This window comes from Canis aureus, chromosome 1 (genome assembly GCF_053574225.1).
Source record: "Canis aureus isolate CA01 chromosome 1, VMU_Caureus_v.1.0, whole genome shotgun sequence".
Taxonomy (NCBI): domain Eukaryota; kingdom Metazoa; phylum Chordata; class Mammalia; order Carnivora; family Canidae; genus Canis; species Canis aureus.
Genome location: NC_135611.1, coordinates 9072648 through 9085084, shown reverse-complemented (window position 1 = coordinate 9085084; position 12437 = coordinate 9072648). Strand labels below are relative to the sequence as shown.

The window sequence follows — 12437 nt, the reverse complement described above, 5'->3', positions numbered from 1 at the left end:
GGGGATAAAGAAGTTACCTTTTCTGAATTTAAAATAAGACCTGTTTGAGGCACCTGCGTGCCTGAGCATCTGCCTTTGGCTCAGGTTGTGATCCCTGGGTCCTGGAATTGAGTTCCGTGTCAGGCTCCTCATAGGGAGCCTGCTTCTTCCTCTCTCCCTCTCTCATTATCTCTCTCATTCATGAATGAAGGAATAAATAAATAAATAAATAAATAAATAAATAAATAAATAAATAAAATCTTTAAAAAAAGACTTGGTCTAAGAATAAAATAGAAATATAAACACATAACTGTATCACTTAAAAAAATAGTGGTATATAAACAGGTACAAATAAAATCCTGAGTATTTGTTCAATAAAGTTCTGCATCTTCCACAGATGATACAGAGTAAACAATGGAAGCAGTGGGGAGAGAGGCAGCATCTTGATCTAAAAGGATTATTTTATGAAATATGGATAAGAAATTAGATAAAGTCACAATAATTGAAATATTTGATTGAAAATTTTATATTGATATATTTTAATGTTTATGTTCCGTGAGTGGTTCTCAGTTATTTTTTAGAAAACAAAACAATCAGCAAAACATAGACCTCATTTGAAAGTCATGTATTGCCTTATCATCTGAAGAAATAATTCTAAATTTAAACTCTTTAAAAATGGTGTAGTGTGATAATACGTGTCATAGAAATGATCTATTGGGTTTATCCAAACCTTTCTATTTTGATTTCAAAACAAATGCTTTGTTTGATGGCTAAAAATATTTTTACTTTACTGGTTTTTTCACACACTATAGATATTGATCTGCCACCAAAGAAAAACATGTTTTTTCTCTACATAAAGTTGTTTTCCCCCATCTCTTTGGTTTTATTTGTTTCATTTATGTGTTTTTGTAACTGAGCCAAGAAAATATTGCTTTGTCAGCACCAATAACATTTGTGCTGTTGATAACTCCATAAAATCTCTTTTTCTTGCAGTATTGGTTATAGTCATCTGACCTATAAGAAACATACAAACATAATCTGCAACTGCATTAAATGAACATGACCTAAAAGCAAAATATTGACAGGAAAATTGATCTCATGTTATTCCCACTGCTTATGCTTACTATCCCCAGTGTTTTCCCAACATCCATCTCGGTTTTTCAGCAATTGGGATAGTGAAGAGCTGATACCTACAAATGTATAAGAGCAGAAGCCTAGTCCTATTACGACAAATTTTATCCATGCCTGTGTGCCTTCAGAGGTGACTTGTGTGTTCTGGGATGTAGGAGATGCTTTGTGTTTCAGAAACATACTCGTTTTGTGACTTTGTTATATTTTGATCAAATTGGACAAGTCTGCATAAGAACTGAAGTGATGGAATAAATTAATTATTGAAAATTAAGAACTTGAAAATTCTGTGAGATTAAGCAAACTAAACATAACCAAAAAAAATGGAATAAACCATACTTTCCAACTATTGAAGTTGTCATGACCCCTTAACAGAAAGTTTTCTTAAACATTCTCCTTTCATGTGATCTTGTCCTTCACTTACAATAGTGTTTCCAAGGTTCATCAATCCTGTAGCATGTGTCTGTATCCCATTCCTCTGTGTTGCCAAATGATACTCCATTTATGGGTATCCCACATTTTAATTATCCATTCATCAGATGATGGGCATTTGGATTGTTCCATGTTTTTGGCAACTATAAGTAATGCCACTATCAACATCCATGTACAAGTTTTTGTGTGGATAAATGTTTTGATTTTTCTTGGGTACATCCTTAAGAGTGGAATTGCTGAGTCATATAAAAATATGCCAGATATCTTTTGGTAGTGATTTCTTATTTCATTCTACTGTAGTCTTAGAACATACTTTGTATGATTTTAGTTCTTTTAAACTTATGATGGTTTATTTTATGAGTCTGTATATGGTCTGTCCTGGGAATGTCTTATGTGCGATTGAGAGGAATGTGTATAATAAATTGCTAACAGAGCAAGGATATATAGATATGTATACTAACCCACATATATATGCCTATCTATAAATATTTCTATATGTAACTATTTATATCTGTCTTGAGCTAAAATTGAGTTCCTACCGATATCTCCATATATCATCCATCATGACATGGGTATTTAGCCTCCTATCTTTGCATATCTGTAACCTTCTCCTATGATAATTAAAAACCTGGCTCCTGCCATCCACCATCTATTATTTCATTGTTTGTTTTCAGTATCCATGTAGAGTGGTTTCAGAATTAACCTGTGCTCTTATGGGAAATACGCATAGTTATTTTTGTTGTTAGTTTTACACTCTCCACTCATTTCCAGAGTTACTTAATTCAACACCTGTTCCCTTACCCATTTCAGAGAGGTTGTTTCATGTATTTGTCATACAGTTACATTACTTAGTCATAATCCAAATTGCATCTTGGATAGATACACTTTTGACTGAAAGTCATTTGGCTACTGTTTGTATAAAAAATGGGTCTACTTTAAAAAGGCAAATGCTGGGGCACCTGGGTGGCTTAGTTGGTTAACCGTCTGCTTTCGGCTCAGGTCATACATGATCCCAGAATCCTGGGATCAAACCCTAAATTGGGCTTCTTACTCAGCAGGGATTCCCCCTTCTCCCCCCTGCTCCTGACCCCACTCATGCTCTCTCTCTCTCCCTCTCAAATAAATAAATAAATAAATAAATAAATTAAATAAATAAATAAATATTTAAAACCTTTTGAAAAATAATAAAAAAGTAAAAAGGCAAATGCTGAGCTTTTGTTGATTTGACTTCATATTCATTAAAACTAGTGATTCTGTTTTATATCCCTAAATAACAATCATCATTAGTGAACTTTATACTTGGTTATAAGCATAATCATAAAAGTCCCTTCAGGAGAAGTGCTTCATCTTATAAGTGCATAAACTGAGATACATAAATGAAGCTATTACTATCACAGACTAGCATTCAGACTACTCTAGGAAAGGTATTCTTTTTACCATTCTTCCAGATTCTCTCAGATACAATTATTATAAACATTAATATTCTCTAAACATACTCTTTTCAGAATTCAAAATTTCCTAAGATATTAAGTATTAATATAAGGAGGAAATAACTTTGAAGTAAACAGGCACTTAACTCCCCAGTAGGTTTAGATAACATCTTAGACTTCTGAACCAAGGTGAATTAGTGCAAGGAGAATTTTGATTTCTGCGTTTGGCATTTGTTCAGAAGATTCTCTGGAGGACAGTCTGACTCTCACTGTTGGTAACAATACTTCTCCTAAGGAAAGTTCTAATCTTGCCTGTGTTTGCAATGCTAAGGAACTCTAAATAGTTCTCCTTGCCAGCATTTATTTGTTTCAATTTCCATTTAAATGTAAAGTGTGACAAAACTGAATCTCTGTAATCTAAGTGCCCATCATTCATGCCGTAGCTCTACCTGGGTTTTCATTTAATTAATCTTCTGCACAACCATGACATATGTAACATTACTCAACATAGCTCTTTGTTGGAAGTTATTAAAATAGCATCACTTTAAAGCAACTGGCAGTGCCTGCATTATGCTATTCGCTATCACCTCTTTCCAGGAAAGGAGAAGACAGAAGTGAATTTTCATTGCCCTTATAGGTCCAAACAGCAGAATAGTATGAATCCAGTAGCATAAAGGGATCAAGAGCTGTGTCGATCACCTGACAGGAATCACCTGCATTTCTGTGGTTTTGACTCTTTCGTAGTCAGATCCTATTTGTCTCTCTTCTTTTCTTTGTGTGTGTGTGTGTGTGTGTGTGTGTACAGTGTGCACACTCTGCTTGCCATCTGCAATGAAAGAAAACTATATAGTCAATTAGAGTACTGTTTGCCTATACTGAATCGTAGTAACACACCAGGCATTATTGAAAGCCCCAAAAATCCCATGTTAGCCTTTATTTAATGATTGGAATTCCTCGTTGGTTTCTTTCTCCTTCACTCCTCTATCCAAATAAGTATTGATTGTTTTCATTGCTTTGTAATTTTGGGGGTCTGGCTACTTCTCGTCAATTCCCATAGTCAGCACTATTTTATACCTTCATCTCAGGCCTTGGTTTTCATGTCTCAATGAACTCCAAACTATGTCCTCCAGAAGAAGTTCCCTCTCTGTAGCCTCTGCAATCTTCATTTATTTATGCAACTGACCTTAGTTTAAGGCATTTGACATCGACTTGGAAAGGAGAGCAAGTATTTGCTGAGTCTTAGCTCCTGCTACATAAAGCAGTAATTGCAAGGGATCCTGATGAATGCTCCGTGACATAGTGAGTACCTTCCCTGCCCCAATTGTCCCTTATATTTTCTTCCATTAAATCTTTACTCAAGTTATTCTTACTAAGCAGGAGAGACCTCTTTTCCTATTTAGTTTATTAAGTCCAACATATCCACCCTTTCAGGTTTAGTCTTAATGTTTCTCTATCCTGTGGAATCTTCAGTGACAATCCAAACCAAAGCTCTTATTCTTAAACTTCAGTACTATTTAGTTTTGGTACTCCTATGTTTTACATATCATAATTCTCTAAAATTTTGTATAGTAACAAATATGCTAGACATTTCAGTTCTATTATCTCATTTTTAAAAATTATTTTTGCAGCTTCAGTATATCAGATTTGTAACTGGGGAGGCTTAAGTCTGTGTTTTGTCTCTGGTATTTTCTGGCTGAGTACCTTTGGGTAACTCTGTTAACCATTACTCATTTATCAAATTAGAAATATTATGGTGCCTCATAATGTTATTTTGGGATAATATAAGGTTATGCATGTGACCATATAAAAGGCACTCAACATTTTGATTGTTGTTATTAATATGATTACCACTTCACAGAACACTAAATTGATGCACAAACCGTGTGGTAAGCTGAACAAGATCACCCCATGAATAAACAGCAGAGTTCCGATCTCTGATTCCAAAGCACTCTGGTTCTAAGTATTGTGGTATGTTTTCCTGTGATTGAGGAGCTATTTTTTCTGTTGCAAGAGTTGGGCAGGCACTAGCTCTACTTTAGCAGGAATAACATTTTGTGGGACCAGTAGGCTTTGTTTTGAGTAGTACTACATGCCCCAGTGACATCTCAATCTATGTGAATCTGAGGCTGTGCTTAGGCTTTGAACAGGTCAAGTATGGTTGTCAGCAGAATAACCTGGGCAGCAGATGCTGCTCTAAGTGAGTCACCAAGGATTGGAGAACCGGGAAGGATGAAAAGCATTGAAGAAAAATTGCACTGGATAGAGTTAAACAGCAAAGAAAGAGATTATTGCAATAGGGGAAAGAGATTGCACTCTCCTCTGGTACAGAAATGGAAGGATTTTTAAGCACTGGGCTAGGAAAAAAAAACACTCAGGGTGTTAGAGAGGCAGGCCATTGGTCAGTGTGATTAGACCTGTGTTTGCTAATTAGTGCTTATGGAGTTCCACCCCTATCGTCCCATGGAGATTGGCGATAGGGACCCTACCTTTCTTAAAGATCATGTTTCAAATGGATGGCTCCCACATCCTTGAGAAAAGATTCCTGGTTGAGGAATTCCACTCTCAAGAGGCTGGGAGGAGATCTACAATTCAAAGAGATTGAGAGAGAAAGTGCAACTGAAAGTTTTCTAAAGCAAATACTCTAAGAAAGAGGAGATCAGGGGCCTATAGTCAGAAAACTGGGTGATGTTTAGTCAAGCAGAGGGGAATGTTAAGGCCATATTGGCTAGAAGTCAACCCAAGTCTAAAACACTTCCTTAAACCAGTGCATTCCATCTGATTCAGAATCAGCTGGAGGACTTGTTGAAACACATGCTTCAACAAATGGAGTAACCTACTGATTTTATAGTTTAATATTAATTTAAGCTGAGACCATTGAAATGTTTGCCAAATTTAGTTTCTTAGTTTGCCACTAATAAACTCAATACTTTTGTTATGATAATTTGGTAAAGAAACAAAGTTTTTTTTTTTGTTTGAGATATAAACACATGAAAATTTGTTAATTTTTTCCAAAATGTATTTATTTCAGAGATAGAACACAAGCTGGAGGGGAAGAGGGCAAAGGAGAGAGGATTTCAAGTAGACTCCACACTGAGCATGGAGCCCAGTGTGGGGCTTGACCCCACAACCAGGAGATCATGACCAGACCATCCAAGATTCGGATGCTTAACCGACTGTGCCACCCAGATGCCCCAGCAATTTGTTAATTTTCTTTGTGGTTTTTATTTAGCCCATACTATTTGTCCCAGACTTAAATAGGTTAAACTGCAGTGTCATCTACCAAGTACATTTAGTCAATAGAAATTACATGGAAACTTATCTTAGATGGTTTGAGATTAATCATGCAGTCATTTCCAATTCAGAGTTTTGGCGTATAATAAAATAGAAATGGAGAGTATTATAGAACTTAATTTTGCCTCTGCTTATGCTAGTCACTTCTCTCGTTGGTAGAAGAGGAGCTAATTTCTCATCAAGATAATGAGTCCAGCATGTGTCTCAGTCCATATTTTGCTTCTCGTATTACATATGCTTTCAATAGCAAATAGACCTCATGACATCCAGCACATTCAGATCATTTTGGTTCTCCATCTGCCCCTCTTTTCCCAATGTTATTCTCATTCCTTTTGTTCTCATGGGATCTCTCCACTATTTCACAATTTAAACCCCTGGATTTACCAGGGGGTAATTTACCACCCATCTGTATTTTTTCCCCTCTCTTCTTTGCTCATATCATAGTATTTTCATTCTCAATCAAATGCTGTCATTATGTTGAACACATTTAGATGTTTCTTTTAAACGTACATCTCCTAGATTTTTATTAAAATTTGTTAATACTTGAGAGCACACTTTTGTATGTCAGCCTTTCTTCCAGTTTTACAGTCAATGCTGTGGTGGAAGAAGAGCATTTATCAAGACGTATTGGCAGAGTACTTAATATCATTTCAGTCTACATAGCAATACTTTCATTATTCTGCATTCTATGATATCTGTTAACCAAAAAAGGGCATTTTTTCAAAAAGTAAAAATAAAAATTTTCCCCACCAATGCTGGTCAGAATGTATGTAACCATACAAAAATCTAACCTATTAAGTTTAGATAATGGTTTTCTTAGAAAATTAGGCAATATTTTGTAGATGAGTATTCACTGTTAATAGCTTTAAAGATATTTATGGAAATAAAATTGTTTTAAAAGTAGAATTTCAGTGGTGGTTAGATATTCATAAATATATGCATTGTTTTCTCAGCAAACCGCTTTATGAGAAACCATCAATTTTAATGTTCTTTGGGGATCAAATGAACAGTTATTTTGAAAGGTGACATTTGTGACACTGAAGGAAATTAGGAAAAATAACAGCATAAGTCTGTTCTTTAAAAATAAAAAGAGAGAGATATCATATGTTTAGTTATATTAACTCAAATTTATCCTCCTCCAGAGAAAAATAAGCAATTACTGAAACAAAACATTCCTCTACATTATGAGGAGGGTGTTTCAGATTTATTGTAAATTTTCAAATACCTATATTTAAATGAATTTATTTATGATATTCTTCATTACTAACATAGTTTCAGTATGAACTCAAAAGGTGTTCTGACAATTTTCCTTCATCTTAATTTGTGGCTTATCCTTTCTTCTACATACAGAGTAAGGCATGGCTAATATGGATTTTTCTCTTTGGTCAAATTGAATAAAACTAAGTTACTAAATATTATGTCACTTTTATACAAAAGAATAAAAATGGAATAGGTTCATTTCATACAAATATCATCATTAACCTGATAACCACAGGGAAAAAACTTCAGTAATTGTTTTATTTAAATGATGAATATGAGAAGTCCATATTAGAATACGTTGCATATGGACAAGATAACTATTTTGTTTTTAGTATCCATTGGACAAGTACTTAAATTTAAGTCATAGTGAATTCTAACCTCCTTCTAACCTTCTAAACTTATAGCTTAGATTCTTATGAAATAAACTGCTTTATTTCCATTCTTTATTTTTTCCTCAGTTTGAAAGTCAAGGAAATTATCTTCCTTTTATAATTCCTAAATCAATTATTTTTATGCTTTGATGGAAAAGTTTGATTACCAGCAGATGCTTGGAGACCAGAAGATGAGGGGACCCTGGGGAGTTTTGGAATAAAACTTGTTCTTTGTTTTTTTTTTTTTTTTTCCATATGAATAACCAATTTTCCCAATACCATTTATGAGTAGCTATTATTCCTTTGTTCTGAAATCCAGATCGGTCATATATCAGTATTCCACATGTGTGTGTTCCAGTTTATGAGCTCATAATAATTTCTACTTGTCCCTTTGCTTATTACTGCACCAATACCAGTGCTAATTATTACAAGTCTTCATATCAGAAAGGGAAAAACTCCTTTACCTTGTTCTTCTTTAGCATCTGCGACAATTTTAGAATAGCAGAGTTGCACAAAATATCTCGTGGTTAGGTTGAAATTACATTTATAGATTAGTGTGAGGTGAATCAATGTGAATCATTATATTGCTCATATATCTCATTTCCTTAGGACTTCAGTGTCTTTCCAAAAAGCTAGATATTTTCTCCATAATAGTCTTAATTTCTTTTCTTAGATTTATTCTGGTTTTATATTTTCAGTGCTACTATAAAACATATATTTTACTCTCACATTTTCTCCATCTTGTTGCTGGTGAATTGGAAAGCAGTTGATTGCCATGTATTCATTTTATGGTTGGGTGACCTGCTGAAATCTCTATATTATAATAATTTGCTATGATTCATTTGGCTTTTTAAATATAGGTAATTAAATTTCCATAAATAATGGCAGTTTTGATTTTTGTTACATCTTTCAAACCCTTATTTGGTCTTTCTTTTCTTCTCGATTAACGAACTTGCTAGGAATTTTATGTATATGTACATATATATATATATATATATTACATATATAATAAACTCATCATGTTCCTGATTTTAAGAATATTACTTCTATGTTCAGTTATTAAATATAATATTTCAACTCTTTTTCTGAAACAATATTTAAAAAATAAATATTTGGAGTGCTTCAGATTTCCAAACAGAAAAGAAAATTATTTAGAATGTGATCATTCAGATGAGTCTCAAATATTTTAATAAAACTTTGGGCTCCAGAAAAATATTTATTGATACCTACAGAGTTCTGAGTGATAGGAAATGCTACCCCAAAAATACCATGCTTGACCAAATCATTATCCAACTGTCAGGGCAACAGACACACCTTCTGAAACATGAAGGATCTTAGGAATTGTAACACCTAGAAAGAATTCTTGAAAAATAATAATGAAATACAAAATCCTGCCAAAAAATAAATGGAGATGACAGGGAAAGGATCAGTGCCAGACTCAATATCTGCATAATTAGCACAGTGTCCAGAAGGTCTCACAGAATCAAGCATTTACCAAGAAATTTATTTCAGCCAAATAGTCAATGAATATAAAGACATGTGGCTGTATCCAAGGATGTAAGAACTCAAGGAATACATTGCAAATGCTTCTTAAGTAACTTGGCAATAAAATCTGGTCCACTGAAACATGTGGAGGGTCTTATAACCTCAGGAATAGAGAATCTATGCTAAAAGGACTTGGTAAGTAAATATTGAATCTTTTGATCTTTTTCTTTTAAAGATTTTATTTATTTATTTATTTATTTATTTATTTATTTATTTATTTATTTATGAGAGACACAGAGAGAGAGACAGACAGACAGACAGAGACAGAGACACAGGCAGAGGGAGAAGCAGGCTCCATGCAGAGAGCCCAATGTGGGACTCGATCCAAGGTCTCCAGGATCAGGCCCTGGGCTGAAGGCGGCGCTAAAACCGCTGAGCCACCTGGGCTGCCCAAATCCATTGATCTTTAGATAATTTAGTCAGTTAGGAGCAGAATGCAAATTATATGCCATAGCAGTTGATATGTTCAAATATGACTAATCTGGTACAAACTGCTATTTCTATATTGTTAAAATGGAAGAGTGAAATGAATATTTTGTGCTTATTAAACATAGATTCACTGAATATGTCTCATTTTTATAAAATTAACTCTGACTACCTATCCTTCTATCCATGTACCTGAAGAAAGAATCTATATAGAATGTTGGTTATTTTAATAATTATAGTTATTTCCAGTTGGTGGAAGACTTTCTTCTTTGCACATTTACAGCATTTTAAGTTTTTATAGTTAAAATAGATTATAGGAAAAATATAGGAAAAATTCTTATAAAAATTATTATATCCTTATTCTTACTTATTCTTAAATTTGAACAATAAAAGGTAGAAATGCGGCCTGTGATTTCAGATGTATCCACAATACATCACAATGTTTTTTTGTCTTAAAAGGATGTATTAAAAAAATTTAAAAAGGACTCTTAATAGTGATTTAGTTAAATTCCATTTATATTTTACAGGAGAGTATAAGAAAGCCCGAGTGGCTCAGAAAGCTGTCCAGTATCACTCAGCTGGTTAGTGATTGAATAAACAAGGGATTAATTTCACAGGTCCTCAATCCATCAAAAATACGATGCAGACAAAAGAATATACACACTTAACATACAAGAATGAAGCATTTAAATCCTATTCCAGTAGTGACAGATAACATGACTGATAAGGAGTATTGCACTTTGAGTGTATGGAAGGCTGAGGAATATTGGACATTGCTCTGCTTTTTTGACTCTGATATTGCCTTGTTGACTCCATCTCTCTTCCTGTGTTCAGCCTTTCCTCCCCAGGCTATGTCAGATGTCCCTCTTTGTCACAGACCTCCCTGAGAATATCAACATCATAGTGCTTTCCACTGAGAAATCTATTTTTTTGCGTGCTGGTCTGCCCCACTAGGCTGCAAGTTCCTTTAAGTCAGGATTTACTCATCGTTGTATTTTCCAGTGTCTAGCACCTATTAAGTGCTCTGCTGATGGAACTGCAGTTAGGACTCTATGCAGTCCTAACTAATTATTGAGCACTTGCTATCGTAACACATATTGAGAAGAACTGGATTATTCCTTCATGTCCAAAAGAGTGTGAATTGTACACAACTATGGAAAGCTCTGGTTTTATGTTTTTGAACAAGGAATAATTTGTGACCTCTATCTGGTAAATACATTTCAAAGATATCATCAATATTACCTGGCTGAGATGCCGATAAAAATCTCTTTTGCAGGGAGGATTCTATCCCCTTTTATATGATTTTTACAGCAGTATGTCTTAAAAGTGTATTGACACTATAGTCCAATGTGTCCAAGATGAATCAGAGATATGGCTTCTAGTAAAAATAAGCTCCTTAGAAAGCTTTTTATATTATTATTTTTTTCCGAAGGCATGTTGAAGGATTTTAAAGAAGGACTTGTATCTAAGCAGAGATTTTAAAATAAAACTGTCATGTTCAATTTGATGGTTTATGATTGTGACATATGAAAAATACTGTAAAGTTACAAGGCTATCATTATTTCATTGAAATACTAGGTGAGTCGTCTCTTTTCCCATGTATCTTCTTAGTCAGAAAAAATGTATTTCCAGAATAGAAATGTTATTTTGATATATGAGAACCTACGTGACAGATAAATATGGAAAGAGTGAGGAGAAACAGAAGCCTTATAGCAAATCCTATGGCATCTAGATTGCAACAGAGACCACCAAGGACCTGGTGTCTCATTTTTAGGGATATTTTAATTCAGCCTGCTACACATTGTCTTTAATTTTTTCCCTCAGGAATAGTTAAAATCTAAATCCTACACGATTTGTTTGTCCCTTTCTAGGCCATTCCAATACTCTTAGTCACTGGGATGCTTCAGTCTCTACCTCATTCCCTTTCTGATTGTCTTCTTCAGAATCCAGTCTCTCCATTTCTTTTAAGTGTCAACCCTTCCCCCTCCTTCCTCCTGCTCCCACACCTGCCCCTTCCTCATGCAGATGCTGTCCATGGTTCTGCTAGGCTAGTAGACAGTTTCCCTGAGCCTCAGTTCCATCATCTATAAAATGGAAATAATAAGAAGAGCCACCACACGGTGTTGGTGCGAGGATTAAGTGAGAGAGTGCTTGTCATTCAAAGTTGTTTAATGTGTATCAACTGTTAATTAGAGGGAAGACAGCTAAGGGATCACCCTGCCTCAGTCTTTTCCTCATCAGATTACTCTACACTCCACTGCCAGAGTTAACCATTCTAAACAGATGTGACCACGAATCTTTAACTGCTGTCCATATAAATTTTCTTTATTTTAAAAAAAGGATTTTATTTATTTATTTGAGATGGGGGGGGCGCAGGGAAAGGGAGAGGGAGAAGGAAAGGGAGACGGAGAAGACTCCTTGCTGAGCGGTGAACCCGAAGCAGACCTTAACCAACTGAATCACCCAGGTGCCCCTAAATTTTCTTTTCTTTCTTTCTTTCTTTATTTTTTAAGGATTCTATTTATTTATTCATGAGAGACAGAGAGAGAGAGAGAGGGAGAGAGAGAGAGAGAGA

The 12437-nt window shown here is 34.6% G+C and overlaps 1 protein-coding gene across 3 annotated transcripts in view; it reads left to right on the top strand.

Moving 5' to 3' along the window:
- The window catches only part of DOK6 (docking protein 6), a 369850-nt gene that overhangs the window by 79605 nt on the left and 277808 nt on the right, over positions 1-12437 (top strand). The window lies entirely within an intron of this gene.